This window comes from Garra rufa, chromosome 6 (genome assembly GCF_049309525.1).
Source record: "Garra rufa chromosome 6, GarRuf1.0, whole genome shotgun sequence".
NCBI lineage: Eukaryota > Metazoa > Chordata > Actinopteri > Cypriniformes > Cyprinidae > Garra > Garra rufa.
In genome coordinates, this window is record NC_133366.1 from 4,176,853 (window position 1) to 4,184,247 (window position 7,395).

Genomic DNA, 7,395 nt, shown 5'->3' on the forward strand with positions numbered 1-7,395 from the left:
CGGAGTTTGTTTAGCTCCCGCGGGAGCCGAATATGTGCTGCGCGTCGCGATTGTGGAGTTAATTAACTGCCATAAAATATGTGTGCATGTATATGTATATACATATGTATGTTATGTATGCTTATATGTGTACATATAAAGGGGAGAGATTTTCCTAGACTAGTTCGACCATGATTATGCAGATCATGGCAGAACAGTCTTATTAACTACAGCTGTCTGAGGCTAGCTGTATGTTAACTCTCCCTACTTTAGGGCTGGAGGCTTTCAGTCAGTTTTACCTCTGGTAGTCCTTCCTACACATACAGATATCTGCGGATATCTGTGTGTGGGCTTACTGATTACTTTTTGTTTGGAAACAGAAAAGTAGTTCTTTTAAGCTCTTGCCTAGATGGTGCTGTCTCCCCTGCTAGGGTTTAAATAGACAGCCCACTCTGCTGGGTCGGGCTGTTTTCAGGAAGACTAACCGGAGGTCTTTCACTGATCTGTTAGTTTTTCCCAGGCTCATTGGCCTTTCTGGATTTATGTGATTTGGGCTAGGTAGATCACTGCCTTTGAGTCCTTCACTCCATGAAGGCCCAGGTCCGAGCCCTACAACATGAGCTCCCTGCACGCAGCGGTTCTTATGTCCCATAAGAACCTCCATTAACCGATGGTCTGGATTTTAACTCCTTAAACAGGTTTTGTTTAAGTTTGAGTTAAATGCAGGACACTCATGGGTGAGTACGATCCATATTTTTCTTTTAATAAAGAAAAAGAACTTAATACTGTCTCAGGCCTGTGTGTTGTGTTTTTTGTTTTCAGAGAAAAACACGACGAGTTCACGGCGGATGCTCCCCCTCTGATCCTACGGGTTATGGTTACGGCAGTGTTCGTCCTATCCACGCCACAGGTCGTGCGGTAAACCACCCTTCCAGCATATGTTAGACATAGGACTTATGTCCTCTTCAAGGTAAGCTCCCTAAGTTTCTTTCTTAGGATTGCCCTTGGCATGTTTAACATTTGTCCTTTGCAGGCCTTTTTCTGAGAATCCCTCTTCCAGACTCTCTCTGTGGACTTTAGATCCTGTGAAGTGATCTTATCAGCCTAAGGTTCTTTCCAGCACCTCCTGAGTTTTGTCTCTAAGGAGCAATTTCTCAGTTCTCCAGTATCTAAGTAGTACTCCCCTTTTCGCGGAAAGGGTTTATTCAGAGTACCGCTTCTCGCTGACAAGCCAGGCTTTCTCCCCGGTTCATCTGGGTTAGGAGCCTGTCCCTCTTGTCCAGGCTGATTCTCACTCTTCAGGCTCACACTCGAGCTGGGCTCTCCCCTTCCCAAGGGTCCCTAACGAGCGCCCCCTCGACGGGATGGGCGTTCCTCCCTGGCCTTCAGGGTTAGGAGTCTATCCTCATAAGTTCCTGCTCCGGGGGATTTATGTCCCGTTGAGACAGGAACATAAGTCCACCTAGACTGGGGTCTGTCGATCCCCCTGTTAGCCCGAGGGCAGGGTCGATTCGACCGAGGTAGTACTCCCCTTTCTGCAGAAGGGGTTTATTTAGAGTACTGTTTCTCATTGACAGAGCCAGGTTCTCCTCCCGGTTCATCTGGGTTAGGGGCCTGTCCTTCTTGTCCAGGTTGATTCTCACTCTTCAGGCCTCACGCACGAGCTGGGCTCTCCCCTTTCCGAGGAAAGGGTCCCCAATGAGCGCCCCTCGTCGGGACGGGCGTTCCTCCCTGGCCTTCAGGGTTAGGAGTCTGTCACCATGACTATCCAGGAGCTCCCTTCTCAGGAACTTGAAGTAACTTTAGTAGCTCCCCTTTCCGCGGAAAGGGTCCTCTCAGAGCTCTTCAATGACAGCAGCTCACCTTAATTCAAGGTTCGTCAGTAGCACCACTGTCGTGTGGACAAATTCCCCTTTATTTGGGTAGAATCTGTCATCAGGCTTCCTGAGTCAGGTATGATTGCTCCCCTTTTTGAGAAAAGGGTTCCTCTCGAGCGCTGCTCCTGGCAGGAGGAGTAAGCTCCCCTTCTGATGAAGGGTGAAATCAGAGCGCTGCCTCCTGGCAGGCGGGTTTTCCTCTCTGTTAATCAGGGTTAGGAGCCTGCTTGCGCCTGACTTCCGGGTCGAGTGTCACCTCCCCTTCAGGCTTTATGACTAACTAGGAGTTACCCCCTTTTTCAGGACCTTGAAATGACCTCGGCCGCTCCCCTTTCTGCGGAAAGGGTCCTACTAGAGCACCACCTTCTGGCGGGTGTTGGCATTTCTCCCTGCTTCTCAGGGTTTTGAAACCTACCCTTAACATGCTAGAAGCGAAGGCTCCTACGATTGAAGCCTCCTCAGGCTGTTGGCAGCTCACCTTTTAGGGTTCCCTCAAAGCAGCGCCACTGCCGCATGGTGAATTTTTCTCCCTTGGCTAAGGAAGAAATAACCTATCTTTCTCAAGGTCCTGATTTGAGCACGTTCGCTCCCCTTCTCAAGGGTCCCATTTAGAGCACGGCTCCTAGTGGGATGAGTATGCTCCCCTTACAAGGAAGGGTAATTTCTGAGCACCACCTTCTCCTAGTAGGCATCCATGTGGACTGGGTCTAGTATGCTCCCCTTTACACTAAAGGGTCCCTTCAGAGCATTGCCCTTTTTAAGGACGGATGTTCCTCCCTGCAAGTCGGGGTTAGGGGTCTGTCCGCTGTCTGCGTCCACTATATGATGGTCAGTAGCTCCATGATTTCATCAGTCGACTAACAGTTTGCGGACTGTCTGTCCTGATTGGGGTGTAGCATTGCTCCCCTCTCTAATCAGGGAGGGTTCCTCCCCTATTTTAATTCTTGTCATCCTATGACAAATCTGGAGCTTTAATATGAAACCCCCAAAATGGGGGAAAACACAGTCTCCAAATCCCATTTTACTAGGGTAAGTGTCCCACGCTAAACCCTGGGCACTTTCTGAAATCCACAATAGTGGTAAGTGCGCACGGAATCTTTGTGCACTTCCTAAAATCCACATAAGTGGTAAGTTCCCACCAAGTTTTTGGGTTCTTTTCTAAAATCCTATACGGTATGGGTTACGCGGTACTCGTTCCCATTTTTTGAGTTGGTTTAAAACCCCGGTCTCCCTGGGCCCAACTTCACTCGATATCACCTCAGATATCTCCTGACCATCTGCGTTATCTGAGGATAACCCCTGCTAGAACGGTCTCTGTCTTGGGACAGGCCTGTTAGTCGCTATTTCTGAGTCAGTTCACTGAGGGAACTAGACTCAGTAGTACTGGCAGTTCCTGTTCTAGTTAAGTCTAAGTATTAACTTAGCCGTTCCTCCGAAGGAATCTCAGATTCCAACCTGAGCTGTGCTCTGGGTCCTTTGACCCATTCAGGTAAGTGAGTAACAGTTCAGGCTTTGGCCGGGGAGGTTACGTTCTGACAGCTGTCACCTCGTCCTATAGGGATAATTCCTCACAGAATTTACACTTAGTGCTCGCTACTATGCACTCCCCTCAGCATGGAGACGTTGGTATACCGTTCCCCAATAGCGACCCCTAGGGGACGCGGTGAGAGTTCCCTCGGAAGGGAACGTCTCTAGGTTACGTATGTAACCCTAGTTCCCTGAGAAGGGAACGAGACACCGCGTCCCCTACGCTTCTTACCATGCCTCGGACGAGAAGCTTCAGACAGTGAAGCGGGTGTATGTTTACTTCGGCGACTCTTTATACTGTGTCGCCCGGTAGTGACGCACCAGCAGCGACGTGCGCGCCGCAGTGACGTCATACGCTGTCGCCGGCCATTTCATGGAGTTTTTCTATGCATTCTTCAGACACGAGTCACGCTGCAGCGTTCCCCAATAGCGACCCCTAGGGGACGCGGTGTCTCGTTCCCTTCTCAGGGAACTAGGGTTACATACGTAACCTAGAGACGTTTTGCTACATAATGTTTTTTGTTTGTTTGTTTGTTTTTTGCATTTCTGACAAAATTTGACATACCAACATTTAAATGCACGCATCCAATGGAGAAAATGGAAAGAAAACAAAAGTAAAATATACAAAATATGATTGTAAATCATATAAATAAATAACAAAAGACGCTTTTGTTTTGACGATTCTTTTTGATTTCCATTTGTTTGATGCCATTTTGATGCTTAATTTTACTGCTTCGTGTATTATTAAACCAAAAGTTATGGTATTCTTTGTAAATGTTAGACACTAAGCTTTCAGATGATACCATATAGACTGATACTATATAGGGAAGACTTATAAAATGATGCGTGAACATTATTAACATATAGCTTTGGACTTGTATCCAGGTCCACAGAGTTTAAGAGGTTAAAAGCTTTGAGAAATGTATCCGTTTTGAGAATAGTTTGGCAAATTGAGCCAAATGAGCAATTAAGAAAACCTGTAACAGATATCACAGCAGCTGGGTTATTAGGTTATTTTGGCTGCTTAAAGAGCTGCTGCTGCTGAACATGACACAGATCAGGCTAAACATCTTAAAGGGGTCATCGGATGCAAAACTAACTTTTACATGTAGTTTGAACATTAATGTGTTTTGGCAGTTTGTATACACAACCACCCTACAATGATAAAAATCCACCCAGTGGTATTTTTTTAATCTTTAAAAGTAATATCCCCTTTTTTAAAAAAATCAGTTCATTCTCAGCTTCTTGTCGTTGTGACGAAATACAGTTGATTGACATGAGCGACCTTAGACCCGCCCTCACCGAGCTGAAACAGTCCGAATATGATCTTCATTGTGTGACTCAGGTCCAGAGGAAGTCTGTAATTGAGCGATTGAGATGTTCTGTTGTTGGATGTAACATACTCCCAACATCTGAGCCGACCCCGATCTACATATGCATCTATATTCATGCAAATTATTCATTATGCAGCTTTACCCACAACAGAAAGTGAGTATAAGGGTTTTTTAATGCATCTTTGCAAATGGCCTTAACTTCATAATGTGCTGTTGTTGGCAAGTTTTGCAGATAAACCCAACTAAATGCAGCTAAAGTAAACATTACAGCTCGCGATCCCTCAGCAGAGAGGGGTGGGGCAAGCAGAGCTCATTTGCATTTAAAGAGCCCATGCATAAAATGAGCTGATATTTTGGAAAGCTGATTCTGGCAAGGTAAAAAGATGTTTTTTTTTTTTACACTACTATTGAGAATTTTTAACCAAAGTATATTAGAGACTTGTCATTAAGACCCTAAAGAATCATATGAACTTGTGGAAAATGGGCATCCGATGACTCCTTTAAGACTATAAAAGTAGTTCATAACTTGCTGATTTTGTAGAAAGTCAGTACTAAATTAAGGATTCTTTAATTCTTTAATTAAGCGCTAAAACGAATTGCCTTTTCCGACCCACTTCAGGTCTTAAAGTCTCTACTATGAGCTGTCGAGTTGAATTGGCTGTGCTAGACAAGGGAGATTCTGGGGTGCTCCAGAACAGTTTTGAAAGTCACTGCGTCTGAAAAGTCTCCCCTTTGATGTGGACATAAAGACATTCTGCATCTAAACAGACAGAAGCAGCAGTTGTGATTAGGGTTAATTGCGTAAAATATTTTAAACATGTTAAACTGAAAAAATTAAAAAATTATTGCATGCATTTATTTTGATAGATCTATTCAAAACAGACACCTGACAGGGAATTACCCATATGGTGATGTAAAGGGAAACATCTGTTTGCGTGAGTTTTTTAACTGTTGAAATTTGTATTCGAATTTGAATTTGAGGAAGAAAAAACAGTGGACGTAAACAGCGTTAATGTCTTCATAAATACCTCAACACAAACTATATTGACATTGGTTAGCAGTTAGTCGTGTTAGGTGTGGATAACTTTATATCAGCTTCTATGAGGTAAGATCTTTCTGCTCATAATGATCCTCATCATTTATATTTTAATCAAACACAACATGTGTGTTTATGTGTAGATACGAAACATGTGTTGATGCAGGATTTGTGTGTAGTTTTAGTTGAATCATTTGTGCTTTGACCAGATCAGGACTCAAACTATTTGGAGATAAATCTTTAAAATGATTTTAAAAAGTTTGTTCTTCTAAAATGATTTGTATAAAAATGTCCCCGTGATTTGTTTAGGTTTACTGTGCTTTTTGGAAATTTATACAAAGAGGAAATAAACTGAAGTCACGCATACCAAAGCTAAATTGCCTCTAAACTATTGTGGATGCAGAGAAACACACTAGACTGCCAACATTGATGATGGATTTCTTTTTTCATAGACGTATGTATTTTTAAAAGCTGGTACTCTCAAAACATTTCTGACATGAACTGTGGTCAAATTGCATGTAGTTATCACAAACTCAAAACTGAAGTTCAAGACCTGTCTAAAGATTATGTATAGACTTAAAAATACAGCAACATTTTATTTGCTATTTTATTTTATTTATTTATTTTTTGCATTAATCTTCATATTTCCTGACAGGTTTTTTAAGAGCACCGACAATCTCTGTTATGCTGTGTAAGTCTGAATCATGTTATTTTTGTCATTGTCTTTTTATGCTGTTGTATAATATGTCTATAATATAAAATGGCACACAACCAGACTTTTGTTTGTTGAAAGATTTTGACTAATTTAATGCTATCAGATATTAATAAGCATGTGGTACTAAAGGGTCCACTTGAAACACTTTACAAAGCTTAAATCCTTCTTATAGTAACAGTTTTTTAGATTTTATTTGTTCTACCACCTGGTTATTCAAAGATTATTTACACTTCACATCACTTAATGTGTTTGATGCATCCTACAAACAAGCATCTATTGGTGACATTAGGGATTACTGTCATGGCTGATTTTATTTTATATTTAGGGGCCAAGCACCAAAGGTGCATAGGTATCTATTGTATCTAAAAATATTCTGCTTCTTCAACTGATTGAGAGTCTATGGCAGCCATATGAATGGAACATAGGCAAATTATGAAAATTGGCACACTTATTGGACTTAATAAGTTAATAAAAAAAAAATTGCTACTCCTCCTAGAAATTTTGTCCAATTTTGGAAGAAAAGTTGCATATAAATGACTCAACAGAATTTTAATACTCACTGAAGTTCCCAAGAAATACTTCTCCAAAACAGACCGTGCCTGTGCTTTTTGACTTATGCTAATTATCTTAGTATGTTAACCAGTTGCCATTATTTTTTCAGTGTATGTTCTTACTTTTGAATCAGAAATGTGTTTTTTGTTTATTCTCATCTGAACTTCTGTTCATTTTCAGTTCAGTTCAGTTTCATTCTATTTCAGCTGTTTTTACTCTTCTGGCTCTACATTACGTCTGCTGCACCTTCTGTGCTAGGCCCCCAGTTGTTGGCGGCAGCTATATTTATTTGCGTTAGGTCAATTATCTGCTATTTCAAATGCAGTTATTTTGTTGATTCATTTGTATTCATTGTAAAAAAAAAATTCTTTTTTC